Source organism: Calliphora vicina, chromosome 4, assembly GCF_958450345.1.
Source record: "Calliphora vicina chromosome 4, idCalVici1.1, whole genome shotgun sequence".
Classification (NCBI taxonomy): Eukaryota; Metazoa; Arthropoda; class Insecta; order Diptera; family Calliphoridae; genus Calliphora; species Calliphora vicina.
In genome coordinates, this window is record NC_088783.1 from 12,737,897 (window position 1) to 12,749,389 (window position 11,493).

Here is an 11,493-nt window from a genome sequence, read left to right on the forward strand (position 1 = left end):
CAAAACATTTTTGTCTACCAACAATTATTTTTTCTTAAAGTTAACTTTGGTGAAGGGTATATAAGATTCCGCACAGTCGAATAATCTTACTTACTTTGTTGTTATTTTTTTTTTTTGGGTTTTCTATTTGTAAAATTTATTTGTAAATTTTTCATTTCAAGTACACAGTGCTTTAAATACTGCACAAATCTAGGGAAACACAATTCAAATGATTTAAGGTTTTATTTCTATAATCAATTTAAACTTTTTTCATAAACTCATAAACTAAAACTAGGTACTGAGCAGCATTGACTGATACAAAAATGTTGCTGATAAAGAGGGAAGTTTCTCGAAACTAGTCTTTGAAACAGACTTAACCAATATTATGGCACAGTCACTGCTATACTCTTCGTTGTTACAGTATTTGACGTATGTTTGTACATTGATTTTATATGGGCATTTCCACTATCAAGAACACGACAAAAATATACGGATCTTAGCGAAAACTTGTATTTACTGAACACCTAACTTTTCATTCCATCTGCATCTACTAAGAGCAGTTTGGTAATGTCAGATATATAATCCGTTATATAAATATTTTTTTAGTTTTCTATTTATGCTACAACTGTGCCTTCGTCCATTCATTCAGTAGGCATGATTGTCATTGTATACGAATGTTGTTAGTTTTGTGGTAGCATAGATTTTTATTTCTATATTTTTTTGCTATTTTTACAATTAAATGTCGCCATTGTAGTTATATTTTATTTCGTTTTTTTATACATATCCATTGCTTAACTATATTGTACATACATATTTACATATGAATATGAGCAGAAAATACATAAATAACCCGGCAGTTTTACAAGTAGTCAATGTATGCCTTAGATACAGTAATTTTCACTAATGTCCGATCACTGGACTGATTCCAATTTATATAGTTTTGCTCTTTGTAGTACAGAGCATAGTCCATTGGTTACTTTATATACCCCTGGTAAACTAGCGTGAAGTCAGTTGTCACTTAAGTGTCTCTAAGTAAGTGTAGTCACTTGAAATTTTACTATTTTGGACTGCACTTTGTTCGCGAGTGATACGTACTAACTGATTTTAAACAAACTGTGTTGATACAGTTGATCGATTCACAAGGTATCCTATCAAATACAAATACCAATGGTTTGAAGCAAAAGATGTCCTAAAATGATATGCTATGTTTGTTCTGTTATCGTAACCAACCAGCAGAGTCTTGCGGCGAACGCCTAAGAGTCGATTAAGCCGAGTCGTGAAATAGTAGAACATTATGACAATATAACATGACAGGATACCTTGTAAATCGGTATATGTAAGGCGTATTCTCGTAGCTATTTACATAACTAGTGGTGATCCTAAATGATAGGAAAAATCACTCGTCCGGGGCAATCACCCAGAACTGCTGGGAATATTTAGACACACAAACGCAAACACTCATACATACTACTGTTGTATTTGCATAAATAAGTGAGTTTGAGTGTCAGTGAATGAGTGTTATAAAGTGTTATTGTTTTTACATGTATCATACATTTTAAAGAATTGCACAGAAAAATCAATGAAAGTGTTTGTTTTTTTAATCTAACTTATATATGCAGAATTATATACATATATTTATATATATCTACATAAGGGGTCTTCGGAAGTCCTTAATACGAACTTCTACTATTGATGGCGGCCATATTGTTATATCTGTTGAAATGATTGCCATTTATTCAGTTTGTCTTGCCAAATCATCATGGACGGATACTGAATTTGGTACGATACCAATCCACACGAGTAACTCATTTAAGTCCATATTTTAAGTCCCATTTTAACTCATTATTTTGGAAGGCAAGGGTTTGCTTAATTTTGTTTTTCTTTATTTCCATTTTACGATAGCATTTTAGTACTATTTTCACTGCAATTAGTCCGGATTAGTCATTTTGTTGTTTTCAATATATTAGCAAAAAACAAAAATAAAGAACGCGACAAAAAGTAGAACTCATTTGTGATTGTAACCAAAAAACATAAAAATCTGCGAATTGAATACAGCTATTTTTAACAAAAATAGATTAATGAAATTCCTGATAATTGTCATATTTAAATATTTGGATACGTTTTTTTTCAATCATTACTATTATTTAGCACGCGACATATTATCCCATCACGGTCAAGTTTGTAATATGGATTAGTCCCGAAAAAGTCACTGCACAGTGTGAATTTGAGATTCCGCAGCGTCATCGGTCCATATTTATTTGTGAACGACGTTGGTCAGGCTATCAGCGTAAACGGTGAGAGCTATAGTTCGCTGAGTAAAAGCTACTTTTGGCCTGAATTGGATTATAAGGATACCAACGGTATGTGGTCCCAACAGGAAGGCGCTACATTACATTTTTGTTGGGGCTCAAGCATATTTTGAAAGCTTATAGGGTAATGTATTTTTGAGATTTTTTTCAGATTTTTCGGAAGAGGTTTAGAGGTCGCTCAAGTCGAGTTTTTGACAAAAATCGGATTTGTCGAACTTTTTTTGAGACTCCCTCATAACTTTGTCAAAACCCACGATTTTCTTCAATTTTGAGGAAACATTTTAAAGAAGAATGTCCGAGCTTTATTTTTGTGTGCAAAAACTATTAGTTTTTTCATAAATTTTGTAAATAACGCTTTATAACTTTTACAAATTTTATGAAAATAAAATAAAACTAACAATGTAGTTTGAAAGATTAATTAATTAATATAGGGACAACAATTTACTTTTAACAGTTTTTTTTTAAAATGTACCAATATGTCTAAAAGATCTGTGCTCGTTAAAATAGTTTTCCGAAATGGGCATTGTATGGGTGCTATGACTAATTATGGACCGATCGTCAAAAATTTGGTGGGCGCGAGTTTAGCTTATATAAAACTTATTTGTGCTCAAGTTGGTTAATATATCTTTATAACTAAGATATTTATGAGAGATTATCTATTTTTAGATAGGGCAATCGTATGGGAGCTAGTAGAAATAATGGACCGATTCTAACCAAATTCAATAGGCTTCGTCCATCTGACAATAGAAAAGCTTGTACCAACTTTTATCTTTAAAATTGCGACCTGTAGTTTGATTACTACGGTGGTGTAGGTTATAAAAATCATTTTGTGTACATAAAAGTTTTCGTATTCTTTATATAACTCAGGAACGGCAAATTCAAAAATTGTTGGGTTTTGAGAAAGTTATGAAGAAAACTCACAAAAAGCCCGACATTTAGCCGAATTTTTACAAAAACTAGACTTCCGTAAAATCTGAAAAAATTCTCAAAAATATTTTACCCTATAAGCTTTTAAATTATATTTGAGCACCCATGAAAATATAATAATAAAAAATTGTTGGGACACACTACGCTACATGCCACACAGCTCTTTCCACATTGGACATTCTGCACGAGCGATTTGAAGGCATGACCTTTTCATGTGGATATGATATAAACTGCGATTTAACCCCCTTAGACTTTTTCTTGTAGGATTTTCTTTAAGACGCAGGTCTATGTAAATAAGCCACAATTAAGATAAAGTTCGCGATTGACTTTTAGCTTCTTATATTGAAAATAAATTTTATTTACAATTTCTTCTTAACGATAAAATTTATTAAGGTACAAAATAATAACCAAAACAAATTTATATTTTATCTAACTCCATAAAATATAAATACCAAATATTTCTTAAAGGCACCAACTGTTCAAAAACTCTTAAAGATAACGATTTTGTGCCATTTGTTCTACTTATGGTTTAAACAAAAATTAAGATATTAAATGCAGAAAATAACAAGTCAAGTTTTCTTTTTAATGGTCCTAGCCGAAAAAATAAAAACAGAAAAAAGCAACTAAATAAGAAAAATCATGTAATAAATTGTTACTAAAACAATAAATTACAATTTTCTCATAACCCAATGACCTCATCACACACATAAACATACTCACACAACCAAATTATTTTTATAATAAATAGAAACAAGAAGAGAATTAATACAACACCCCTACAAAAAACAAAGAATAAATAACAACGGTCCCCTGTATAAAAAGTGACAGCTACAATAAAAACAACCAAAACAAAACTTAAATATTTTTACAAGTTTTTAACCAATACATGGAAAAATTATACACACGCACTTTCATACATTTATATGTATGAATGTATGTATAAATATGAGTATCCTTGCTTATATTAACAAAACAATACAATGTATGTATATATTTTTTTGGGGTGTTGTAGATTCTCGTGTGTGTTATTTAAACATAACGTTTTTTGTCGTTGTTGTTATTGTTTTGATTATCGATACATATGTATGTAAGTGTATGTGTGAGAGTATATGTGTAGTTTAACAAGCATTTTCCGACGACCGGAAACAATTTATCATCTTTTAGTTTTTTTCTGTGTTGTGGCACTTAAATGTGCGTTAAGTTTATGTATCATTTAGCAAAAGATTAAACACAAAAAACAAATTCACTAACTTATACCTACATTAGGGTGACAACCGATTTTTTTTTAGATTTCAAAGATTGCCGGGTGGAATTTTCATACACTAGATGTAAAAGGTAGGTGCTGAAAATTTGAGCCAATTCGGAAAACGATTTCGGGGCACGTATCGAGGTCAAATGTCAGATATGTGCAAAATTTTACTATTTATATGAAATAAATTTTGTGAAACTCCTAAACCCTAGGAGGTACAACCAGGTCTGTGCTGACTTTTTGCATATAAAAGTGTATACAACTTTATTGTTTTTCATGTTAGACACAAGTCCTTTCTAGACTTCCTGGTTAAAACATCATAACCATGTCTGTGCAGACCTATGAATAATTTTACTTTAAAAAAAATTAAAAAAAAACGAAACTAAGGACTGAGGACACACGTTTTTCATTAAAACTTTTAACCCAAATATTATTTGATTTTTTTTATAAAGCTACCTTTGTAAAGCATGTCAGTTATTATGTTTAATGTCAATTATGTTCATTTGTTGCTAATCTGATTAAAATGTGTGACTAGAAAAAAGTGCGTACTAAAGTTATTAAATGTTGTTCTATAAAAAGTTGGCCAAACAATCAAAGGTCTGCCGTCAAACTGATTGCAATGTTATTAAACAGTATCGGGAGAACTTACCCGTTGATAGAAAACCTGATTCAGGAAGAATGATCCACATGATGTTTTCTAAAGTCAACAAGTAGAAAGCATTTTCAAAAAATCTCCCAACACATGCGGTAGGAAAGTACTCGGACTATTTGCTACGAAAAATTAAAGCCAATGTACATATGTATGTTTATAAACATACAAGGATCAAACTGTGCTAAAAATTTAGAGTCCAAAGACAGAGCACGTAAATTCAAGTCAAATTTTATACAAAAAAATATATCTGCTAATGGATGACGATACGTATGTTCTGGAAAGTTTTTCGTAGATTCCTGGACAATATTTTTATGTTGTTGATGCGAGGGAATGTTGTAGAAAAGTTTAGGACCCAAAAGTAGAAAATTTTCCCAAAAAGTTCTTGGCATGCCAAGCAATACCGAAATTTACATCAATAAATGTTTACGAATAAGGATGCTTCCATTCACAAGACTTCTTAATGTCTTAAAAGTTTTGCTTTACTTCTTTAATTAAGAAAAGCACCCATTGCTCACCAAAGATTATAGTGAATGTGTTCCATTGATTTTAACGTGCGAGAAATAGCTTTGCAGTTCTGAAATGGTGATTTTTACACGGATTACAAAGATCGCCCAGGCTACCCAAAACAGTTTGAAGACAAAGAATTGGAGGCAAGTGCTTGCAATTGGGAGCTACTCAAACAACAATTTCAAAATATTTGCGAGCACCTGGATTTATCCGAAAGCAGATAAATTGGGTACCATACGAATTGTAGCCGAGAGCACTTGAAATACGATTATGTACGAAATGATGGTTTAAAGTTATAAAAGAATTATTACTTCCGATGAAAAATGGATGCATTACAATAACCCGAAGCGTAAGAGATCGTATGTGAAGCCCATCTAAAAAGCGAACCAACACCAAAGCTAACTATCCATGGCGCTAAGGCAATACTCTGTATTTTATGGAAGCAAAATGGTCCAATCTATTATGTGCTGCTGATATCTGACTAGACCTTCACAGGGACCCTGTACCGAAGCTAGCATAGTTCGAGAAAATGAATATGCGTAAATGCAAACATAGTGTCAACGCTTGTCCACATGCTACAATACCTATTAAAAAGTATTTAGAATGAAGTGGTTGGGAGGTTTTGCTTATCCGCTTTATAGTCCAGACCGTGCCCCTCCCTAATTGGCCTAAAACGATGAGCCGTCATTTTGGCCCAGAATCCATATATTGCCAGAAAGATGAGAAAAGGTCAAAGCTAACAATGGCTAACAATGTATAAATTTATGTTGTTTCAAAATAAAATCTAAAAATTTTTAAAAAAATCCTCCATTTTCTTGAATTTCTAAAATTTGTCTGATTTTTTCCAAGAATTTTTGATTCCTTGTCTTGCAATAAAACGTTCCACAAATATATTACTCGTCCTGCATCGGGATTTGTTTCTAAATGGTAAGCGATGTTTTTTAAATAGCAACCAAGGATTTGTTGGCACATTATAATGGACTTTTATTCCGAAATACGGAGTGTCTCGGCTTTATGTATAATTCTTTATGGTTAGTTTATTATAAAAATTTAGAAAAAATAAATCAAAACATAAAAAACCAGCCCTTCAAAGTTTTCTTATGGAGTCGGTGGTTAGAAAACTATGATAAAAATGTTCGAATCGTATGAATTTTTTTCAAAACAATCGATGACTTCAAAAAATTTAAGTTTTTAGCAAAATCCCAATAAACTATCGTTTAAAAACTATAGAAAAGGTGGTTAGTAAAGTGACCACTGAACCGCAGGAAATGTCTCATGCAATAATTGAGTTGTTTCACGGGCTGCATGACACGAAATATCTTCTTTTTAAAACCACATGTTGTACATATTTAATTAAGAGTACTACAACAATGAGAATTCCTGAAAATTCTGCAAGTACATGAATGAAAGCTATTTATTATTTTTTGATAACATTTATGCTTGTTATCAATGTTAAGATTCAACCTAATATTTGGTATCTTAAATGAATATAAGTGTAGCCAAATACAATATAGGAGATACACTTAAAATACATCACTTACTCATACATAGACCCCTAAAAGCCCTAATAGTGCTCAAACATGACACAGGTGTAAAGGGCCGACTTATATTGTTGTGAAAGGAAACCCTCTCTATTTGATCTGATGCCACATAATAGACCAATATAAATACAAACAAATAAACAGAAACACACAAATAAATATAATTTCAAAGTTAAGGAAGGATGTAAGGTTACACAAACAAACAACCATAAAGGCAAAGAAATAAAGAAAGACAATGTCAGTGAAAGGAAGAATAATTATAAAAAAATATATGTATGATTGTGTTTTATAAACATATTTTGTTTATGTAAATAAAACAACATATTTGTATTAAATTCACATAACATTTACAAACTGTTCAGTGTATTTGTATTTCTAAAAACGTTTATGTGTGAGAACATGAGTTTGTATCTGTATCTCTCTATAGACATCATGCAGGCACTTTGTTTGCATGTCCTGCTGTAAGTGAAGTGGTTTGCATGTATTTTCTATTTGCTTTTAAGGCACAGATAAGTAATCTTAGACATACATATGTATGTATGTAGAGACAAGTACAGTAGATTTGATAAACACACTTCAAATTCAATCGCTGGGCTTTTCAAATGTCAAATGACTTAAAGAAGGCATGATGATGTGTTTAATTAATTGCTTTTACTTACAATTTACAATTTGTAAATTTTACAAGATTATTATGCAAAACTTTTTGCATTCCACCCCTATTTCCCCCTAATGATGTTAGAGAGGTAGATAGAGAGAGTTGGATTGAATGATATTAATGATATAAAATGATATTCCATCAGTTTGGCTTTCAAGTAATTTGTTGTAGTAATTGCAATATAATTTATATCCTGTATGAATGTGTGTATTTGCAGATACTTTTATTAAAATGATTTTAGTATTATTGAGGGGGTCCATTAAGGTAGAGGTGGCTGGGTTGGTTTGATAGATTGTGTGGAAAATAAATGATGCAGAATTAAACCAAAAAGCAAAGTAATTTGTATTATTGTGCTATTAAATTCAATTATCATTATTGGTTTTAAGGATAAACAAATAAAATTAAATTAATAAATTAAATAATGTGCATTAGTACATTAGACTGCGCCATAGTTTAAAAGGAAAAAGCCGGAATATTTAAAATTAAGGAGGATCAGATAAACAGTATCTATTTACTATTAGAATTGCAACAAGCATTCCAATAACTTGAAAACCATAACTAAAATTGTATTTTGCACTATCTTAAATGTGAGAAAACTTGAATTTCCCTGCTCATCGAAAGTATCACAATTTTGGCAATTTATGCAGTGAGATCGAAAAACCTTAACACACGTTTTTCTTTAAAACTTTTAACCCAAGAATTATTTGGTTTTTTTTGATCAGTTACCTTTGAAAAGTATGTCAGTTATTATGTTTAATGTCAATTATGTTCATATGTTTTTATCTGATTAAAAAGTGTGTACTAAAATTGTTAAATATTTTCAACACAACCCATCTTAGTCCTACAAAAAAGTTGGCCAAACAATCAAAGGTCTGTCGTCAAACTGATCCCAATGTTATTAAACAGTATCGGGAAAATTTGTCAGTTGATATCAAACCTCAGGTAGGATTGGCACACATGATGTTTTTAAAGCCAATAAGTATAAAGCATATTTAAAAGAGCTCCCAACACATACGGTAGGAAAGCAGTCCGGTTATCTCTATTTGGTACGAAAAGTTAAAGCAGGTTTAAAAACATACAAGACTTAAAGTTCCTGATGGGAACTCTGCTAAATATGTAGAGGCCAACGACAGAGCATGGAAATTGAAGTCAAATTTTATACAAAAAATATACCTACTGCATGATGGATGACAAAACGTACATATGGACAATTTTTCGCAGCATCCGGGTCAATATTTTTATGTTGCTGCTCGAGAGAATATTGTAGAAAAGTTTAGGATCCAAAAGCAGAAAATTTTCCCAAAAAGTTCTTTGCAATATGCAAATGCGGCAAAAGAAGACAAACTGTGGTTACAAAGGGCAAGAAATGTTTACAAAAGAGGTTGCTTCCATTCATAAAACTTCTTAACGTGCCCACTTAATTTTGGCCTGATTTGGCATCCTGTAACTATGGTAAGACAGGCTTTGAGTCGTAAAAGAACAGTAATGTATTATTTGTACCAAGACTGCCTGGAGCTAAGGCCGGGAGAGATATATTGGAATCTTGTTAAAAGAGAATTGAAGAGCACAAAAAAGGTGTGAAAATATAGGTAGATTTTAAATGGAACAAAGTGACAGCAAGCTCAATAAAAACCTTAACGAAAGGGTTTCCGGAAAATTTTCATAAATTCAGCACTATTGATTAGAACTATAAAAAAGATATTTTTTGTAAATTGTAATTATAATTTCAATCAAATAAAAAAAATAAAAATCAAAGCGAAGTCGATATAGCCATGTCCGTCTGTCCGTCCGTACATTGAAATCAACTTTCCAATATGATTGATACATCAATACATCGGGAATTGTTCTGGCTCGGTTGCTATTTAAAATCGATAAATCGGCCCACAAATTTCGGACCAAAACTATTTAGAATTGATATTTTCAAGTACAATTTGGTGAAGGGTCTATAAGAATCGGCATTGCCGAATATAGCTCTCTTACACTTAGCTCTGTTAAGATTTTTTTGATCTCAGTTCTTAGAGACCTCAACGTTCGCCATCTTCCGTGCTTGTACGGCCACAAATAAATTCAGTAAATCACCTTTTTTACCACTGAAATTGATGATGCAGAGTTCCCATATTATTTATTAAGCTTAGCTTTGGTTTGATTAATGGTTTTTTTACGAAAAAAAAATGACGCAGTTTGTTCAAATTTTGACAGGATTCAATTGACAGATACCTGATGACAGTAGCAGTGTTGTCCATTCAATTAAAAGCTGGGAAATTCAAAAAATCGCGTTTTTATTTACGCAACCACTTATTCAGCATGAAGGTGGAGGTTATAAAAATATAAATAAAGATAATCAAGGATCAAAGCCAATACTTGTAATTCAATTATGAATTCTTCCTCTTTATCACTCTGCAAAAAAATTAACTAAAAGGTATAGTTTTTTACCTTTTGTAAACAAAAAAGGAAATACCAAAAAGACAACAGCAAATAGACTCATTCACAGTATTAATATCCTAAATGCAAATTGCCTGTAGTCCCACTTCCTTACTCATACTAGCCTGTGGTCAATTATGATTTCCTTACATTTTTTTATTGGCTTAATTTTTGTATCCTTATTTTTTCTACAAAGTTCTGTAGCTGTGTTCATCAGTGTCTGTTTAAAAATTGTGTTTTACATCTTCTTTCACTCTTTCTCTCTCTCCTCTAATAAAGTGTATGAAAAATTGTTTCAAATTATATTTTTCTTTCATTTTTTTTTGCCATATCGCTCGTTTAGTTTATTTTTGAAGATTAAAAGATCTTTAAGTTTGATAATAAAATATGCAAAGGACTTTTTTCTGACCAGTCTTAAAGAAGTTTTCTTATTCCTTTTTATCACATTTTTTTTATATATATTTTGGCTAAACGAGGCAAAAAGAAACAGAATTATAATCCAATTAAATGCTTATGGTTTATTATGCGAATTTTGCTAGAGTATGAAGCAAATATTATGTGCAGTTCGGAATAATAAGTTTTCATTTAGCTTGTTTGTCTCTCTTTACTTAAAAGCTAAATTGAAATTAAGAAAGTTTAAGGATATTTTTTTTCTTTTGGCCAGTAAAGATAATAATTAATTTAATGAAAAGGACATGTGTTTAAAATTGCTGTCATTAAATATTAGTACAATAAATGAAAGAGTATGTTGTTTAATAAGTGAGATATATTTTGTTGGGTAATTAGGAAATGTTAATGAATAGTAAATAGTAATATTTGAATGTTTTTTGTTGAAAGTCTCTAAGAGTGAAAAATTAAAAAAAATATATATTCCTTTTTATATAAATATTTCTATTAAACAAGGCAACAAAATCGTAAAAATTGTAAAGGCTTGTTAAACCACTACACAATTTTGATGTGGTCCAAATTTAAAATTTTAAAAAAATGCTTAAGTAAAATCATAATTTTTTTTAGAAATTTCTCCACAAAATTAGTGATAACTTCATCCCATGTTATTAAAATAAACTTAGAAAAGTTTAGATTTATATGACTTTTAACCTTTATATATTGCGTTTCAATCGGCTCAGCGGCTTTGGAGTTATAATAACAAATTGAAGCAAAAAATATATATCTTTAACGTAAAAATAGCAAATTTGTTTGTTTTAAAAAAATCATGAAAAATCGGAAACGACAAAAAAAATCAGATTTATTAC